Source organism: Apium graveolens, chromosome 5 (assembly GCF_009905375.1).
Source record: "Apium graveolens cultivar Ventura chromosome 5, ASM990537v1, whole genome shotgun sequence".
NCBI lineage: Eukaryota > Viridiplantae > Streptophyta > Magnoliopsida > Apiales > Apiaceae > Apium > Apium graveolens.
Genome location: NC_133651.1, coordinates 61,088,350 through 61,103,125, shown reverse-complemented (window position 1 = coordinate 61,103,125; position 14,776 = coordinate 61,088,350). Strand labels below are relative to the sequence as shown.

Sequence of the window (14,776 nt, the reverse complement as noted above, 5' to 3'; positions counted from 1 at the left end):
ACCTTGAAAAATCATTATTCGTCTAATACCTGATCCTCTTATAGGCTGAAAACAATTTCTCATACATACCTTGATATACCCTTGTGATACCCATGAACGGCATTACGCTCTTATTCAAGTGTTCTATCATCATTGATTATGATCCTGTTTTATTGAATTATATTGTTTATCATACTTAACTATTTTAGAATTGGATAGTTTTCTTTATGTGGACCAGATTCGTGGTCAGACCAGATTCGTGGTCGAATTAGGCCAATGTGTGCCTTGGATCCAGTTTATAGAGCAAAGTTGTGTGTCTTGCTCGGGGTTAGTACATGACTGATCAGCAGCCTAACCTTGGTTTTAAAATTTAAAATGAATATCCAGTTCTAATGATTGTTTAACAAGAAACTTGATTCCTCTGAATGATCCCATTTGAATATTGTTTAACCTCAGTTATCGTTATTGTGACTTGCTGAGCTAGTTAGCTCACTCTTGCGAATCTTTTTATGTATTCTACAGTTAAAAAAAGATATGGTTGATAGTGAGGTTTCCTCAGCCCAGTGTTCGAGCTAGGATTCCCGATTGAGTTGGATCGAGCTAGCAGGAGCTTTATATGGCAGTGAATAGCAAGATTGTAAGAATAATTTCATTATCAGTTGAAAGTTAAATTAGTTGAGATTTGGTACGTTGTAATAAAAGTTAAGGTTGTGGCTTGTTTCATACTTTAACCTGTTGCGATCCATGGTTATGTAAAGCAGGGTCATTGCAAATAATAATTCATATACAGGTTTATATATTGTGTGTGTTGTGGACCCCAAACTTCTGACTCGGGTTTGGAGGGCGCCGCAATACTACCACAATGAAAACAAGGATTTTGTGGTTTATAAAATACTGATCTACATCTAACATCAGACTCAGGAATAGCAGTTTTCATTTTCTTACTCCTCCTGCAATCAATAGAAAGGTGATTAGTATTTCCACAGTTAAAACAAGTTTTTCTAGGAGCATTGGGAACAACCTTGTAATTTGAATCCTTAGAAATACCTTACTTACCATTCCTATTTCTTTTAGGACTTTTTACATGAGGTTTGTCAGTAACCTTAAATAATTTCTTTTTCAGTTGTCTTGTTGACAAAAGTCCTATGCTCTTTTCATTCTTAACAGTCTTAATGGTTTCTTTGCTTTCCTTTCTTTGAGATTTATTACTTACCAATTTTTCTTGTGATACTGATGTTGAACCCTTTTCAAAGATGGATTTGGGTTCATCAGCATCTGAAGAGATAAAATTAACAGGACTCTTAAGGGAAATTTTATTTTCAGTGTCAACATCTTTAACTCCATCTTTATCACCTAGGCATTCTTTTCAGTTTTTCTTTGAGATCATCTCATGAACCTTTTTTCCTGAATCAGTCCAGGATTTAAGGTTTTTCTCTCATTTTCTAAATCCATTTCTAATATACTGTATCTAGCCTCAAGGATCTTTACTGTATGTTTAACTCTCACACATTCTTTCTTCAAATCAATATGATTTATTAAGTCAGACTCTAACTGTACATTCCTAGATTTTAAGATCTCAATTTTAGATACAAGTCTATCATTTTCTAGAGTCTTATTCTTAAAATTACCATGCAGAGATTTAAGAATAGATTTCAACACATATATATCTTCAGTATCAAAAGAAAAGAAAGAAGTTGGTACCTTAGACTCAGAGGAAGAAGGATCATCAAGGCTAGCCATTAGTACATCTTCATTTTCAGAATCAGAGGAGTCCATCCAATTCTTGCTTGATGTGATCAGGGCTTTGCTCTTCCCTTTATCATGCTTTGTCTTCTTGCACTCTGTAGCAAAGTGACCAGGTTCATTATTGAGTGGCATTTATGACACTTTATAATGCTCTAATAAGCTTTGAATTGATGCGTTTGTACTCAGGTTGTTAAGTGTTTTAACGTGTTTTCTAGTGTTATTGCATTTCAGGCATTAATCTGTGAATCAGGTGAATTAGCATTATTTTGGTGCTAATATAGTGTCTAGGTGGTGTTGGAATAAAAGCTCGCGAAGTCCGGCTCGAGGCTGCAAGAAAAAGAAAAAGAAAAGAAATAATTTTTGGCAGAAGCCCAGCGCACCCGCGCTGATCAAGCGCGCGCCCGCGCCAGAACATCAGAGAGCCAGCGCGCCCATGCTGATCAAGCGCGCGGCCGCGCAAGGTTAGGATGCAGAATTCCTGTTTTGAATAGAAGACTGATTTTCTGGGGTTCTATGCTGATCAGGGCTATTATATAAACAACTTTAGGTCATTTTTAATAACTAATCAAGCGAGAGACACTTCAGAGCTAAGGAGAAGACGGCAAGAGACCTATAGCACGAATCAACAAAGGCGAAGACGATCTAGTTTATTTTTGTGAATTTTTTTTTTGAGTTGTAATTTTGGATGCTCATTTCTTGTTTTGTTGAACCTATACTCTTGTGTTATACTCTGTTATTTCTTCGTTATAAAGACTACGTTTGTTATATCATGTTTTCATTGGAACCCACGTAGATGATGAGTCCGATTATGGGTTCATCGTTATCGTGGGGTTCTAGCGGATTTATTTATGGATTTCTTTAGTTAAATTGTTTGATGCCTTAGTATGTGGTGATTGTATGATATCCTAATATTGGTTGTGCGTATTCATCTTATGAGCGTCACGAATTTATAAGATAGTGTGTTAATTCTTAATAAAGTGAAAGTGAATTTAAGGATTTAGAACTTGTCATGTTAGCATAGGTTCATGTATTTGCTATGCATGATTCGTAGGTAATTTTAACCATCTTACTTGCCCTGTGTAATGAAGATAGATAAATTGTGCTTAAACCATTATGTTGTCAAATTCTATAGACATATAGGGTCTCAATATAATTGGTGTCTATTCAGCTTCTATCTCTTTTGTGGATGTCTGGTAGTATGGTAATCGTGAAATGAAAGTTGGCGTTTACAAGTTTCGTGTTATCTGATTAGTGTCATCACCATTGAATGCTAAGGTTAAGAATAATAGGGCTATTGAATGAAGTATTTAATGAAGTTAGAATCCCATGTTTGTCATATATATTAATTCAGTCAATATTAATCTCGTAGTTATAATTATTAGTTTAATTTTTAGTTTTAAACAACCTCAAATTATTATCGTCTTAGCATTCAATAATAACCATACATTGTTGCTTAAGTGCGTGAATTATATAGTTAACCAATATAGTCTCTGTGGGAACAAACTAGAAAAGATTATATACTACTTGTGAACTCGTATACTTGCATGTATTATTAGTGCGTGTTTAGCGACTAATAAGTTTTTGGCACCGCTGGCGGGGACTGCAGTGTTAATTTATAGTTTATGTGCTTTCCATCAGTGGTCGTTAAAGTTTATTGACTTGGACACTTTTACTTATATGTTTCTTTGTCTTATTTCAGGTATTCTAGCGAGGGTGTATACATACGCGTTCGCGTACTCATAAGAGAACACTGGATAAAGCCGAGGAAGAAGTTATGGTAGTTCGTAAGGAAGTTTTCGAGGAAGAAAAGAAGGTAGAAGAAGAAAAGAAAGTTGAAGAACCAGTTGTAGTAGCGATGGGAGATCAAGCAGAAAATCTGAAGGCTTTGATGGACTATTCTCAGCCTAAGATTAATGACATTCAGTCAAGCATCATTAGGCCAGCCATCAGGACTAACACTTTTGAGATCAAGTCAAGCACGATTCAGATGATACAAAACTCAGTTTAGTTTGGGGGTTCTCCTACTGAAGACCCCAACATGCACATCAGGGATTTCATCGAGATCTGCGACACTTTCAAGTTCAATGATGTGACTGAAGATGCTATCAAGCTATGCCTCTTCCCATTCTCTCTGAGGAAAGGGGCTAAGTGCTGGTTACACTCTCTGCCAGCAGGATCTATTACCACTTGGGAGGATCTTGCGCAAAAGTTTTTTATTAAATTCGTCCCCATGGCGAAGACTGCTGCAATCAGGAATGCTCTTACCCAGTTTGCTCAGCAAATAGGAGAATCTCTATGTGAGGCTTGGGATCGATATAAGGAGATTCTAAGGAAGTTCCCACACCATGGCATGCCTGATTGGATGATTATCAACTATTTCTATAATAGATTGGGTGCTACTTCTAGACCCATGCTTGATGCAGCATCATGAGGAGCCTTATGGGATAAAATCTACGATGAAGCCTATGAACTTATTAAACTGATGGCTGCTAATGAGTACCAGAATTCTTCCCAGAGACCGACTCAGGGAAAAGTCGCAGGAACTCTGGAGTTAGACGCAGCAACTGCTATCGCTGCCCAACTTAAGGATTTGACAATGAAGGTGGACAATTTGGCTAATTATGGAGTTAATCAAATTGCTAGTGTCTGCGAGCTTTGTGCAGATGCCAATGAGACTGATCAATGCAGAATTTCTAGTGAATCAGCTCAGTTTGTGAGCAACTTCCAGCGATCGCAGCAACCAGTGCCAGCCACCTATCATCCGAACAACCGTAATCATTCTAATTTCAGTTGGAGCAATGCTCAAAATACGGTTCAACAGCCTTATCAGCAATATCCAGCTAAGCTGTATAACCCCCCTGGTTTTCAGCAACCACAATATACACCTAGAAAGCAACTCCAGCTGTAACAAACCAATAAAAAATCTGAATTAGAGGAGTTGAAGCTTATGTGCAAGAGTCAAGTTATTTCTATCAAGACCTTGGAAAATCAAATTGGGCAAATTGCCAACGCCTTGCTAAATTGTCAGCCTGGTATACTAACTAGTGACACTGAAGTTCCAGGAAAGAGGGAAGCTAAGGAGCAGGTAAAGGCAATCACTTTAAGGTCTGGAAAGGTTGTGAATCCCGAACAAACTCAAGAGTTGACTGAAAAAGTTGGGGTTGAGAAAGAAGTAGAGCAGCAGGATGAAGAAGTAGAACCAAGGAAGACTACTGTTGAGCACACTCCGCCCAAAGGTAATATAGGGGAGAAACAGATATATCCTCTACCGCCTTTTCCTAAGCGGCGATAAAAGAAAAAGCTGGACAAATAATTTGAGAAGTTTCTGGAGGTGTTCAAGAAACTTTATATCAACATACCTTTCGCTGAGGCTCTTGAGCAGATGCCTAGTTATGCAAAGTTTATAAAAGGTATTCTCTCTCAGAAAGTGAAGCTAGATGATTTAGAGACTGTCGCTCTTACGGAGGAATGCAGTGTTGTACTGCAACAGAAATTACCTCTGAAGCTTAAGGATCCTGGAAGCTTCACTGTTCCATGTACTATTGGAAAAGTGTCTTTTGACAGATGTTTATGTGACTTGGGAGCTAGCATCAATCTGATGCCTTTGTCAATCTTCAAGAAGTTGGACTTACCTGATCCCAAATCGACTTATTTGACCTTGCAGTTGGCCGACCGTTCTATTACATATCCGTGAGGTATTGTGGAGGATGTCTTGGTCAAGGTTGATAAACTCATCTTCCCTTCCGATTTCATCATTCTTGATTTCGGGGAGGACAAGAAGATTCCCATAATCTTGGGGAGACCTTTCTTGGTGACTGGCCGAACCTTGATAGATGTGCAGAAGGGTTAGCTCACAATGTGAGTGTTTTGGATCAGGATGTTACTTTTAATGTGTTCAATGCTATGAAATTCCCTAATGATAATGAGGAATGCTTAAAAGTGGAGTTGGTCGATTCGGTAGTCACATCGGAACTTGATCAATTGCTAATGTCTAATGCCTTAGAGAAAGCCTTATTGGGGAATTCAGATAGTGAATATGATGAAGGTGAAGAACAATTGCAATATTTAAATGCTTTTCCCTGGAAAAGGAAGATTGATATACCTTTTGAATCTCTTGGAATGGAGGAATTGAACAAAGCTCCTAAACGCCTCAAGCCATCTATTGAGGAAGCTCCCACTCTTGAGCTTAAGCCTTTACCTGAGCATTTGAGGTATGCATTTTTAGGTGATTCATCTACTCTGCCTGTTATTATTGCATCTAACCTTTCAGGTAGTGATGAGAAAAAGCTTCTGAGGATTCTGAGAGAGTTCAAATCGGCAATTGGATGGACTATAGCAGATATCAAGGGAATCGGCCCTTCTTACTGCATACATAAAATTCTGATAGAGAAAGGTAGCAAGCCTACGGTCGAGCAGCAAAGAAGACTTAATCCAATCATGAAGGAAGTAGTGAAGATGGAAATTCTTAAGTGGCTAGATGCAGGGATCATCTACCCTATATCTGAAAGTTCATGGGTAAGCCCGGTTCAATGTGTGCCAAAGAAAGGTGGTATTACTGTGGTAGCAAACGAGAAGAATGAGCTTATTCCTACTAGAACAGTCACGGGGTGGAGAGTTTTCATGGACTACAGGAAGCTGAACAAAGCCACTAGAAAGGATCACTTCCCTTTTCCCTTCATTGATCAGATGCTTGACAGGTTGGCCAGTCATGAGTACTATTGTCTTCTGGGTGGTTATTCAGGTTACATTCAGATTTGTATCGCTCCCGAAGATCAGGAAAAAACTACCTTCACTTGTCCATTAGGTACGTTCGCCTTCAGACGAGTTTCTTTTGGTCTGTGTGGTGCACCAGCCATATTTCAGAGATGTATGATGGCCATCTTTTCTGACATGATTGGCCAGAATGTGGAGGTGTTCATGGACGACTTCTCAGTCTTTGGCGATTCTTTTGATGAATGCTTGCAAAATCTTGGACATGTTCTCAAAAGGTGTGTTGAGACCAATCTGGTTCTCAATTGGGAGAAATATCACTTTATGGTGCGTCAGGGCATTATTCTCGAGCACAAGGTTTCTAGTAAGGGTCTAGAGGTTGATAAGGTCAAGGTGGGGGTCATTGAGAGTCTTCCTCCACCCATTTCTGTTAAGGGAATTCACAGTTTTCATGGATATGCGGGTTTCTACAAGCGTTTCATCAAAGACTTCTCAAAAATTTCAAAGCCATTGTGCATTCTGTTAGAGAAAGATGTTCCTTACAAATTTGATGACGAGTGCCTTGTAGCTTTTGAGACATTAAAGAAGAGTTTAATCACGGCTTGGTCATAACTGCACCTGATTGGAATGAACCTTTTGAGATGATGTGTGATGCAAGTGACTACGCAGTTGGAGCAGTTCCTGGGCAGAGGAAGAACAACATATTTTATGTGGTCTACTATGCTAGTAAGACCCTAAATGGTGCTCAACTGAATTATACTACTACGGAGAAAGAACTTTTGGCTATTGTCTATGGTTTTGAGAAATTTCGATCTTATCTACTTGGGACTAAGGTGACAGTTTTCACTGATCACGCTGCAATTCGATATCTCGTCTCAAAGAAGGACTCGAAGCCTAGATTGATTAGATGGGTTCTTTCGCTCCAAGAATTTGAACTAGAGATCAAGGAAAGAAAAGGAACGGAAAATCAAGTCGCTGATTATCTCTCGCATTTAGAGAATCCTAATGATACTTCATTGGATAAGACATTGATAAATGAATCTTTTCTCGACGAGCAGCTGTTTGGAGTGCAAGAAGAAGAACCGTGGTTTGCAGATATTGTGAACTACCTTGTGAGTAATACCATGCTCCCGACTTATCTTATGCTCAAAATAAGAAGTTTCTACATGAAGTGAAGTGGTATATGTGGGATGAGCCATTTATTTTTTGACAAGGAGCTGACCAAATCATCAGGAGATGTATTCCTTATAGAGAAACGGGGGGGATCTTGCGAGATTGCCACTCAACGGCTATGGAGGACATTATGGTGGAGAAAAGACAGCGGCTCGTGTTCTTCAAGCAGGTTTCTTTTGGCCAACCTTGTTTAAAGATGCTCATCAGTTCATTTTGAAATGTGATTGATGTCAACGTGTAGGTAATATGTCCAAAAGGGATGAGATGCCTCTTAATGTGCTTCTCGTGGTTGAGGTCTTCGATGTTTGGGGAATTGACTTAATGGGCCATTTGTCTCATATTGTAACAATCAGTATATATTGTTGGCGGTTGATTACGTGTCAAAATGGGTTGAAGTTAAGGCGTTCAACGAACGATGCGAAAGTGGTGCTTAATTTTCTTCACAAGCAGATATTCACAAGGTTTGGAACTCCAAAAGTCATAATCAAAAAAAGGGGTCGCATTTTTACAATCGTAAGTTCACTGCTATGATAAAAAGGTATATTATGAATCATCACATTGCTACGTCTTATCATCCTCAGACAAATGGTCAAGCTGAGGTATCTAACAGAGAGATCAAGCGCATTTTAGAGAAAGTGGTGTGTCCATCGAGGAAAGATTGGTCTTTGAAGCTTGATGAAGTTATTTGGGCGTATAAAACAGGATATAAGACTCCATTGGGAATGTCCCCATTTCAGTTGCTTTATGGTAAGGGGTGTCATTTGCTTGTGGAGCTCGAGCATAAAGCATATTGGGTTTTGAAGAAATTGAATCTTGACTTGGATGCGGCTGGAAAGAAGAAGATTCTTCAATTGAATGAACTCGACGAATTTCGACTTCAAGCTTACGAGAACAATAAAATGTATAAGGAGAAAGTCAAGAGGTGGCACGATAGAGGTCTAGTACTCAAATCATTCGTGCTGGGGCAATAAGTTCTTTTGTTCAACTCTTGTCTCCGTCTTTTTCCTGGAAAGTTGAAGTCAAGGTGGTCAGGGCCCTTCATAATCAAAACTGTGTTTCCATATGAAGCGGTGGAAATTTTTGAGAATGATCCGGGCCAAGCATTCAAGGTAAATGATCAGAAGTTGAAGCATTACTATAGTGACACGGCAAACCGCGAGGTGGTTAGTGTCATTTTATTGTCCAAGCTTGTTGTACATTAGTAGGTTGAAGAAGCAAGAAGAAAGGAGAAAAACACAAAAAAGAAAAAAAAAGAAAAAAATTCAGGGCCAACTACAGAAGCTGGGCGCGCCCGCGCTGACCAAGCACGCGGCCGTGCCGTTTTCCCAGTAACCAAGCGCCCCCGCGCTGAACCAGCGTGCGGCTGCGCCGGTTTTCCAGAGAGTGAGCGCGCCCGCGCTGTTCTAGCACGCGGCCGCACCGGGTCCTGTTCGAAAAAAAATTATTTCAGCAGTTTTATAAGGTAAAATCGGGAATTTTACTCCAAAATCAATTCCAACCCGATTTTTACTCTTTCATATCCCATAATTCCCTCTCCTAATCAATTTCATTAGTCCCACGATTCCCACAATCAATTCTCACTTCTATTCCTTATAGAATTAACACCTCTCCACCTATAAATACATACACTTATTCACAACTTCTCCACCACATCACAAACTCTCAAACACAAATTCTCTCTAAACACTTAAGCTTTTATTCTCTTTTCTACAATCTCGATGGCACCCAAGAGACAAAGAACACAAGTTGGAAGTAGCACCACCGATTCTTCATCTGTAGGTGGTGTGAGGCCCAGGTTTTCTACTCCTGAGGCTGAGAAGGAGTACACAACGCTGCTCTCAAAGCCTATTGCTAAGGAGCGGGGGTTTCTTCCATCAGGGAAGGATGGTAAGTTATTGGAGATGATTCTCGAGATGGGTTGGGTACCTTTCTGTGAGGCTCCTGCTGCCGTGCCCATAAGTTTTGTGCGGGAGTTCTATATAAACGCCAAGGCGTAGAAGAATGGTTTCACAGTGGTGAGGGGGAGAACTGTAGAGTAAAGTGTTGAAGCTATCAGGACAGTGATTGAGTAGCCCGTGAGGAAGGTGGGTCAGGACACTTGGAATGATAAGACTCCGGAGGACTTGATTTGGATCTCATCGTAGTTACTCTCTGTGTGCCTGATACTCATTGGAAGTTCAAGAGGGGCACTACTGATTACTCCACATTTCCTGCGTCGTGCATGAACAGGTTTGCACGGGCTTGGAACTCATTTATTTGTGCTAACATCATGCCATCTTTGCATGTGCATGAGATTACTGTGGAGCGTACTCGTCTACTATGGGGTATTCTTCAGGGTGATTATATTGATTTGGGGATGGTGATATATCAGGGGATTTTGAGATTTTTGAGAGGAGGTACTACAGGTGTTATTCCGTATGCGTCCTTTGTGACGAAGTTATGCATGGCGGTTGGTGTTTATTGGCCAGCACATGAGCAGCTGCAGCTTCCCAGTGCTCCTATTGACAGTTCTACGCTGCAGAGCAAATAGGAGTGGTATGGAGAGAAGCCTGATCCTAAGGGGATTGAGTATTCATATGATCATCTGCCAGGTGGTGTGCCTATAGAAGCAGCTACGGCGGGAGGTTCTCAGCATGCCCGTCGAGCAGTTTGGAGAGCTCAGTATGGAGAGGAGGCTGGTTCATCGCAGCAGCAGCAGCAGGAGACGGCAAGAGCAAAGATGGGAGTTGGTTTGAGCTCGACGCCGTATAGGCGTCTCGTGAGGAGGATGGATGCGATGCACGACATCCATAGTCGGTTTGCACACGATCTCACCCAGGCACTTGGGACAGCTTTTAGAGCCACCGGAGTTGACATCCAGTGGCCAGTATTTGGTGAGGACTCAGTGTATCCTCCTCCAGATACGCCTGACACTCCACCCGTTGAGGGTGAGGATTCTGATTCGCAATAGGTATGCCTGATTCCTTACTATTACATTCACTGAAGACAGTGAATATTTTAATTTTGGGGGTAGTAGTTGAAGGAATATGCTTGTCAGTGAGTCTCATATAGTTGCATATTTCATGATAGTTTAGTTCAAATAGTTTGCATATTTTTCCATGTAGTTTTTTTATTATTTTTTTTATAGTTTTATGATATTTTGTTCATGTAGTTTCATGCATTTGCATTATAACATGATCTCTTAGATAATTTTCCGATTGATTGGTGATATTGATGTGAGTGTAGTGATGTCGTATTTAGTGATGTTGAGTCTTATTGGATTGATTTGCATGCTAGAGACACTTGTCTTTCACTAAGTCTTATAGGTTGCTAGAGTGCTAGATCATGGTCATGGTTTGTTTGTTTGTCGAGGTTTAATCGCTTGCTTATATTTAGAATATAGGGTATTCTCTTAATAATAAAAGACATAGATATTTAAAAATTGGAAAAAATTGGATTTCATTGCTAGTTGTGTGATTAGGTGTCAAATGGCTAGTAGCCGGCTCATATTTATATGAGTAGTCTAGGGTTGAATGAGATGGAGCGAAATGCACTCATTCAGAAATTAGTTAAAAAAAGAAAGAATAAGTGTTATGTATAATTGATCACGAGTGGGCTCTTTAGTACTCGAGTTATTAAGTTCTTAGGGGACTTTGTGCCTAGTGACCTAAGGGTTTATAGTCTGGGATCCGCTAACCTAACGCTCGCTACATGGGTACTACTGTATAAGTCTTTTGTGGACCTCACTCATTGCACGATCAAATAAGCATACTTGCGTTGTTTTATTGTGAATAAAAGCATGAATCCATGTTAAGCTCCGATATAAGAATGGAAGTGTTATAAGTTATTTTGAGTCTAACTTTTATTCTATTTATAAGCTTGCGATTGTTTTGATAAGTAGTGAGTCATGATTGTCGATCTAGTTGCGATAGTATATCTGTAAGCATTTACACACACGCGCGTCTCTCGTTTGTAGTTGATTTGTAGATTTGATTGATCTTTATGCGAATAATTGCATTTGCTGAGATGTTGCTTGTTGATTAGTTTAGTTATTCTATGGAGATCGTTGCATTTATATTAGTTGCATTCATGCATTTTTATTTCTTGTTCTTTGAGTCTGTTATGCTTGAGGACAAGCATCGATTCAAGTTTGGGGGTATGTTGAGTGGCATTTATGACACTTTATAATGCTCTAATAATTGATGCGTTTGTACTCAGGTTGTTAAATGTTTTAACGTGTTTTCTAGTGTTTTTACATTTCAGGCATTAATCTGTGAATTAGGTGAATTAGCATTGTTTTGGTGCTAATATAGTGTCTAGGTGGTGTTGGAATAAAAGCTCGCAAAGTCCGGCTCGAGGCTGCAAGAAAAGAAAAAAGAAAATAAATATTTTTTGGCAGAAGCCCAGCGCGACCGCGCCAGAACTTCAGAGAGTCAGCGCACCTGCGCTGATCAAGCGCGTGGCCGCGCCAGGTCGGGATGCAGAATTCCTATTTTGAATAGAAGACTGATTTTCTGGGGTTCTATGCTGATCAGGACTATTATATAAACAACTTTAGGTCATTTTTAATAACTAATCAAGCGAGAGACACTTCAGAGCTAAGGAGAAGACGGCAAGAGACCTATAGCACGAATCAACAAAGGCGAAGACGATCTAGTTTATTCTTGTGAATCTTTGTTTTGAGTTGTAATTTTGGATGCTCATTTCTTGTTTTGTTGAACCTATACTCTTGTGTTATACTTTGTTATTTATTCGTTATAAAGACTACGTTTGTTGTATCATGTTTTCATCGGAACCCACGTTGATGATGAGTCCGATTATGGGCTAATCGTTATCGTGGGGTTCTAGCGGATTTATTTATGGATTTCTTTAGTTAAATTGTTTGATGCCTTAGTATGTGGTGATTATATGATATCCTAGTATTGGTTGTGCGTATTCGTCTTATGAGCGTCACGAACTTATAAGATTGTGTGTTAATTCTTAATGAAGCGAAAATGAATTTAAGGATTTAGAACTTGCCATGCTAGCATAGGTTCATGTATTTGTTATGCATGATTCGTAGGTAATTTTAACCATCTTACTTGCCCTGTGTAATCAAGATAGATAACTTGTGCTTAAACCGTTATGTTGTCAAATTCTATAGACATATAGGGTCTCAATATAATTGGTGTCTATTTAGCTTCTATCTCTTTTGTGGATGTCTAGACTGGTAGTATGGTACTCGTGCAACGAAAGTTGGCGTTTATCAGTTTCGTGTTATCTGATTTGTGTCATCACCATTGCATGCTAAGGTTAAGAACAATAGGGCTATTGAATGAAGTATTTAATGAAGTTAGAATCCCATGTTTGTCATATATATATTAATTCAGTCAATATTAATCTCGTAGTTATAATTAATAGTTTAATTCTTAGTTGTGAACAACCTCAAATTGTTATCGTCTTAGCATTGAATAATAACCATACATTGTTACTTAAGTGCATGAATTAATTAGTTAACCAATACAGTCTTTGTGGGAACGAACTAGAAAAGATTCTATACTACTTGTGAACTCTTATACTTGCGTGTATTATTATCGCGTGTTTAGCGACTAACATTCATCACAGTTGTAGCACTTGATCTTTGTCCTGTCTACCTTTCCAGCTTTAGAGTCCATTCCATCTTTTCTTCCAGTTGACTTCCTTTCACCTCCAGTGAACTTCTTCCTGAAGCTTCTGTTATTCTTAGACTTCCTGAATTGCATCCTCCTGAAGCCATTAACCAGCAATACAGCCATTTGCATGACGTCGTAATCTGTCATGTTCTCATCAATTTCAGAATCAGTATCATCATCAGGATTTGATGATGAATCATCAGTACCTGATTCTGGAAAATTGTTCTTCTTTATTACAACTCCAACAGACTTTTCTTTTGAAGCTTTATCATTTATTTTCAAAGCAACTGATTTCCCTTTGCTTCTTTTCCTCCCTTTCCTTTGTTGGACTTCCAAATCATGAGTTGTTAGTCCCTTAACAATATAGCAAGAATTACAGAAGGGGGGTTGAATGGAATTCTTGAACCTTTTCTCGAAATAAAAATGTTCAGCTCGATTATAGATATATTTGTTTTGATTAGCACAATGCAGAATGTAAACTTAATTGAATCAAAACATAAGTAATTAAAAACAAAAGTCTTTAAAAACTTTCTGGTGGATTTAAACAATTCCACCAGAGATATATATTATATATCGAGAGGACTCTGTGTGCAAGAATACTCACAGCTGCTTACAAATTGAACTACTGAGAATACAGGAAATGCTAAAGATTCTGCTTACAAAGATTTCTCTATTTTTGTGTTTCTCAGCTATCTCAGTTATTTTTCTATTTGCTATTCTCTTGGTTTATATAATACCAAGATTACAAAGTCAAAAAGACTAAACAAATGTAAAAACTATCAGTCTTAAGTTTTGCTGCTTTTCGTCCTCTATTACCCAGTTAATGGGCTTCCACAGTGTGTTTGTATACATCTCGACGGCTGTGTGTCAGCTTTCACTGTTCAACTGCTGTTTGAATTCTTCATATGATCATCCATCGACTTTCAGAACATCCGTTGATGGTTTAATTGATCATCCGTTGACTGCTATATTAAACATCCGTTGATAGTCATTTGATCATCCGTCGATGGCTTTGTTAATCATCTGTCGGTAGCTATTTTGGCACTTGACTCTATTTCACTTATGCAGAATTACAAGACATCATTTATGTACAATTAATCAACCTATTCTGCATATCTAGTTAAAGTCAACATGACTTATATGCTACTACAGATTCTATACAAAGGTGCATACATAAATGTGCTACAAACTTATTATTACATAAGCTACTCACTCGATGGATAATAAGTTAATCATCCGTCGGGACTATAATGAGTAATCTGTCGGGACTATAATTCTTATCTGTCGAGTGCTACATAATTTCACTAAGTAAATTCTACTTAGATATTTTGTTTATGTAATCATCAAGTACACAACACATGCACAACAATCTCCCCCAATTTATGTCTACTAGAATTGTAGCCATAAATTAAGAGATACTTGATGATAACAAAACATCCTGAACATACATCTTTAAAGATAAGTAGATAAACTGAAAGTGCTTCAATTAAACAAAATGTACAAGGTTTGGCTCACAGTCAATTCAAGATGCTCCTCTA

The 14,776-nt window shown here is 38.7% G+C and overlaps 1 non-coding gene across 1 annotated transcript; it reads right to left on the bottom strand.

Moving 5' to 3' along the window:
• Window positions 1–3,970: 3,970 nt before the first annotated feature.
• Window positions 3,971–4,077, bottom strand: LOC141662213 (small nucleolar RNA R71). Its single transcript, XR_012550337.1, has one exon. It is a non-coding gene; the product is annotated as a small nucleolar RNA R71 (small nucleolar RNA).
• Between the last annotated feature and the right edge of the window lie 10,699 nt (window positions 4,078–14,776).